Source organism: Danio rerio, chromosome 16, assembly GCF_049306965.1.
Source record: "Danio rerio strain Tuebingen ecotype United States chromosome 16, GRCz12tu, whole genome shotgun sequence".
NCBI classification, from domain to species: domain Eukaryota; kingdom Metazoa; phylum Chordata; class Actinopteri; order Cypriniformes; family Danionidae; genus Danio; species Danio rerio.
The window spans coordinates 56,583,822-56,590,000 of NC_133191.1; the positions used below are offsets into that span (position 1 = coordinate 56,583,822).

General features: G+C 33.6%; 1 protein-coding gene across 9 annotated transcripts in view; it reads left to right on the top strand.

Annotated features, from left to right (window-relative positions):
• Positions 1–1,038: 1,038 nt before the first annotated feature.
• ifnlr1 (interferon lambda receptor 1) overlaps positions 1,039–6,179 on the top strand; it is a 102,312-nt gene continuing 97,171 nt past the window's right edge. For all 9 annotated transcript variants that reach the window (XM_073924495.1, XM_068213856.2, XM_073924498.1 and 6 more), the window contains exon 1: positions 1,039–1,298. The gene's annotated coding sequence lies outside the window, so the exon portion shown is untranslated. The remainder of the gene's footprint in view (positions 1,299–6,179) is intronic.

Here is a 6,179-nt window from a genome sequence, read left to right on the forward strand (position 1 = left end):
GTATAAATACAGCACTACAACATGCAAAAGAGAGAGATCGACTAAAAATGTCACTTACCTGATTTATAATGATTTAATCAGCTGTAGTTTGAAATAAAAAAAGAAAATGCTGAGTTTTTCTCCCTTTAAAGGGTTATTATGCAATGTCTGTTGCCATCTTGTGCCGCAACTGTCTTTGCTCTGCTTAGTATGACAGGCTAATAGGCGCTGACACCCTGTATCCCTAAAATTAGTATTTAAAATTGGCACTATCTTTATAAATAAACTACAAGGTTGCAATCTAAACAACTACATTCTTGACTAAAAGGCCTTGAAAGTACATGATGTTGTCCACCAGCCAATCTTTGTTAAACTGGAGTGAGTTTATTGATCTGCTGTCACTCTATGTGGGCGGAGTAATACACAAGGATGAAGAGGCTGTATGAGAGCTGTTATTGCAGAATATTTCATGACTATCAGCCAATCAGATTCAAGAACCAGACAGAACTGTTGTATAAATATTTTATATATCTCTTGGCTGTAGAGCCATGCTGTACAGACTGATGAAAGTTTAAAGCAATGTGTTTGCTACGTTTGCACCTTTTGTTCATTGAGACAATCCCCTTTTCCTTTTCTTTAATGGGTTCAAAATAATGCCTGTTGCACAATGTGACTTGAAATTTAAGTTGCTGAATTAAAATTAACAAAGACAATATTTAAACTAAAAGGTAACTTGTATTGTATTTTTTAAAAAGTAAGAAAATATAATTACCTATTTTTTTTTAAAGTGAGGCATCACCCGTTACATAGATATTATTGCCTAACTCACACTACTTGTAATCCAACACTGTTTATTAATGAATGCTGGTAACTATCTGTCAATGCAAAGATGCAAATTAAATTTATAAGCAAAATTGTAATATAGCATAAAACATTTGAGAATACAAGTACAAAACAATTTATAGGCTAAATCGTTTCACCCGCACTCCCCCATTAGTTACTGTGAGTTGGTACTGGCCAAGTGAACCAGGATATAAATCTTCTCTGCGTTTGCGATCTGGTTTCAACGTATTGCTACCGGTCGACGCTGCAGGTTAAGGACTTCGGGAACAATAAAACTTAGCAAAACGAAATAAACAAGCCTTTCATCAGTGAACACACGATATGAGATAGCGGAATAATGGATTGTATGTGTTACGGGAGCCGCGCAATGACGTTTAAGTTACTTCATTAAAAGTTATCTTCGGTTATTTGGCGTTAACGTTACATTTAAAGTTAACTTCAACCGCTGCTCAGCTGCTTCTGTCGGAAATGCCAAGGTGAGTGAAGGACTACTAGTAAATGTTCATTTCACCTTTGTAAGACTGTCTCTATTAAATTTTCAAAGACAAAAGTAGTTACTTTAACTGTTATTATGCAGATGTCGTGAAACAAAATGTTGTTTTTGTAAAACAAGTATGTTAACATCGAGTCAATCGCGTCTGTTTGCCGTGTTGTCGCGCTGTATTTGTTTGTTTCTTTGTGAAATGAACAATATTTCTTTCAACCGATTTAAAATCAGTATTTCTATCATATTGCATTATATCTGTATTTTTAAAAAATGTTATTTTGGTTATTTGTAATGACGTTTTTTTATTCAATTCACGTGGTTCATATACGGTCATGGAAAACCTCATAGAATTTTGACATTTTCCAGGCCTGGAAAAGTTTAGTAAAAACAAAAAAAGCCACAAAAAGTTTTGGAAAGGTCATGGAAATTTGATAGGTTAGTTGTCTTTACTTTTCTGTCTGTGGCCAAAAACATTAATTTGTTCATTCATTTGTTTTTCTTTTGCTTAGTCTCAACTTCAGAGGTGACCATGTAGCCAGACATATTTACTATTCCAAAACAGGGCTCGAAATTAACTTTTTTACTTGGTAGCACAGATCTTTAACAGACATCTTGCAGACGTATACAGACATAAAATATCTAATACAATGGCATTTCAACCTTTATACCATTAAAAGGGATAAATCAAGTATATAATTTCTTATATTAGTATTACTTAATTGTTTAGATTTTTAAAAGGCACATTAACTTTTCACATTTAGACATGGATCGATAATTGCAATAATTTGACCATAAACAGCTGAAAAAATTTATTGGAAATAAAAAATCATTCTCTGTCACAAGGGGGCGCTTTAGGAGCGCTAAAATATTACGGTTTCCCTAGTAATGACTGTACACAAATCAGCATTATATGCGACCAAAATGGTCGCAATTTCGAGCCCTGCAAAATATTATAAATCTTTTAGAATATAAATTCTATTGTTTTTAAAGGGGAAACAAACTTGTGTTTTACCCAGACATTTGAAAAGAATATAGTTTAGAGCAGTAATCACAAAAATCGTGATATTTCTATCCTAGGTTATCATACCATCAGAATCTTATACCGGCCCATGCCTAACCACCTCTGCATTTTGACAAAAATGAAAGTGATGTGAGAAGTGATGTCATGCATTTAAATACATTTAATGTTACTCCTTAAAGGAGATGATTTACTTAATAGGATTTAAATAATGCAAAATGTTTGATTCATTCCAGTGAACGCATCTAGAGTGCTTGGCATTCTGCTTTACAGCACTGTATCTTATGCTTTGCGTTGCACTTAATTAACTCAGCTTTGATTCAGCTAGTCGGCAATATTGGGGTAAAATTGCTTTTATATTTGTACATTCAGACTTCTCGGTATAATTATATAATTTTAATTCTTAATAGGGAAATCATATTAGCAGCCAATGACTATAAATGTACAACAATGATCACAGTCAATTAAATGATGCCAATGTTGTTTTGAAATCACACTTGCCTGCAATTTCACACAGAATATTTAAAGTACCATGCTAAACAAGCATGTCACAAGTTGTCTCTGTTCAAAAATGAATGAACGTGCAAATATAAAATCAACTTTATCTCCATCTCAGCAGTGGAAACCCATTCCATAAAGCTCTCTTTGCGTTGTCTTAAGCTAATCTAAGTAGAAGTTTGGAGGCTGGTAGCCATTTTCATTCTTCTTGAAAGTACTTGAAGTGCAGATATATGAATTGTAAAAGACCTAGAATGTACTTAAACATGTTATATCCTTGAAAGTGCTTGAATTAAATTAGAAATTTAATTATGTCAACTGCCAGAAACAGAATAATTAAAAAAAAAATCTTATTTGTACAAGAACTTATAATAATAATAATAATAATAATAATAATAATGCACTTTTTAATAAATAATTCAGAAACCACATTTGAGTACAAGTATTCAATTCAACAAACTTTACTGAAGTTCTTTGAACATAACTGTTCAAAATAGTCTAAATGTTTGAAAATGACATTCAAAATTTTATTACTCTAATATTTTAATGTAAATATTATTAAGTGGAAGTGAAATGGTTAAGTTCAGTAAAGACTTTCATGGCTTTGCAGTTGTGAATTACAAAAGTGCTTGATTTAAAATTAATAGTGCTTTAAAAATGTCCTTGAATGTGTGCTGTTCATGAAAGAGTTGGAACTGTCTATTATTATTGACCTTGCAGAAAGTTGGCGACTTGCACTGTCTGTTTCAGCATGCGCCAAAAGTGTGTGCGCCTAACTCCTCTGTGTATTTTACATGGCCTACAACTTAAAGGCTGAGTTGGTATTGTTCCCAAGTGCTTCTACTTTGTTATAATAATGCTAACAGTTGAGCGTGGAATATTTAGTAGTGAGGAAATTTTGCAAATGTGCCTGCTTTTGCACAGGTGGCAAACTATTATAATACCATGCTCAAATTCACTGAGCTCCTGAGTCTGAGCCATTCTTTTACAAATGTTGTTGAAACGTCTGCATGCCTAGGTGCTTGATCATATACGCAATGGCCATGGAAATGATTGAACACCTGGATTCAATCATCTGGAGGGTAGTGCTGCAAAATATTGGGGCTGTTTACACCTGGTAGAGCTGCACAATTTGGAGGGGAAAAAAATGTGATTAATCTGATCAAATTTGTGTTTTATTACCATATTGTTTAGAGCTACGGGTTTTATGTGGTGGTTTTAACAGCACCAAAGAAAGGCCAAGCATAATCACAAAACGTCTACATACACTATGCTACTGTTTATTTAAAACCTCTTAAATCCTGTTTATTGCAACCATTTTTTCCAACAAAGTTGTCAGTTGTCTTGATAAATTAAGAAAATAACTACAGTATTTGAAATTCAATTAAAAGAATTGGATTTAAAATCTAATATACTGTATATAAGGATATAAAACCTTTACTTATATATTTTTTAATTTTTCACATTGTTCAGGATAATGTGCTTACAAACTTTCAGAACTTTAAAAACTATTTTTGTTGCCATATTTGATAACGCAATTATCGCAGCTTTTGCAATTTGATTATCGCACCCTTTTAAAGCTGCGGTCACACTAGAGCAGGGGTGTCAAGCTCAATTCCTGGAGGGCCGAAGCCCTGCACAGTTTAGTTCCAACCCTGCTCCAACACACTTACCTGTAGGTTTCAAACAAGCCTGAAGGACTCAATTAGTTTGATCAGGTGTGTTTAATTAGGGTTGGAACTAAACTGTGCAGAGCTGCGGCCCTTTTGGAACCGAGTTTGACACCTGTGCACTAGAGTTTGTGCGTGTGAAATTCTGTAGTACGGCAGTGTGAAAAGGGGCAGAATTAAAAAAGATGACATTAAAAAAAGCGAGTGATTGGTCAATGTTTTAAAGTCCTATCCAGAGACATCGTGATTTGATCTTCGATTGGTCTCACACAACTGCATGATGCGATTTCACAGGTCAGAGTTTACCAAGCTTGAACTTACCAATGCAACGAACTGGGAAACTTGCCGCATGACCTTGCGTTTCCAGTTTGATGCGTTCGCGTGCATATGAATGGAAGTCTATGGGGAGAAAATGCAGTGTGAGCGCAGCTTGAATCGCGATTTCCATTTAAAAATTATTAATTGAGCCGGTCTAACACCTGGGAATTTTTTTTTGGCTATCAAATGGTCAGATGTGAATGCCCTCCAAAACATTTGAGACTGATGTACATCTGATCACTCAGACCTCTTCTGGAGGTGGTCTGGGATGCATTCCAGTCAAAACTGGAGTGGTCTAAATTCATCTGTTACTGTGGCTTTCCAGACACCCATAAAGCACTATTAATTTAGATTTTAACTTTGCTGTATTGTATTTATCTCTGCTTGTCATTTAATTTTTTAATTTTTTTATTTCCAGATTGAGCTACAGTATTTAAGCAGTCTGGTGAAATTAAATTAATAACACAAGGACTGCGCAATGTATTGTTTCAGCATTGTTATCATAATGTGTGTCTGCAGTAGGCATGGGCCGGTATTAGATTCTGATGGTATGATGATAACCTTGGATAAAAATATCATGGTTTCATGGTCTCACGGTATTGTGATTACTGCTCTAAAATATAGATATTTTTAAATGTCTGGGTAAAAAAACTAACTTTTTTTCCCTTTTGAACACAGTATATTTTATTTTGAGAAACAATTTAAATATTTTGGAGCAGTAAACGTGCCTGGCTAAATGTAGTATTGACTTCTGCTGTCTTTATTTGTTATAAAAACTGAATTCTTTTACAATTTAAAGCGAAATCTTTTCTGCCGGAGATATTGTTGTCCTAAAAAAATAAAATAAAAACAAAATTAAGAAATCATATACCAATTGGAATTTTGACTGTTTTAAAACCTTGACTTTTCCAAACCGTGGTATACCTTGAAAACGGTTATCACTGCATGCCTAGTCAGTAGCATTCACATGGCAGCATATGCAATGTTGAGGGATTCTAGATTATCAGCACACCAACTGAGAATACATGGAGTCATTGCAAAGTGTAACCATAACAGTGAATCTTTATCATTTCCCTGTGCTCTAAAGACATTTCAAGAGAACTTAAAGCATTCAGGCACAAAAATGTACATTTGTAACTTTAATAAAGAAAATATTACTAAATTATTAAGAGAGTAAAAGACTATACAGTGTTATTTTTCATTTCATTGTTCAATTTGTGCACCTGAATACTGTTTGATGGCAGAAACCATAAAGCGCAGTTTATTTCACTATCACTATATCTATATCTATATCTCTATATATATATATATATATATATATATATATATATATATATATATATATATATATATATATATATATATA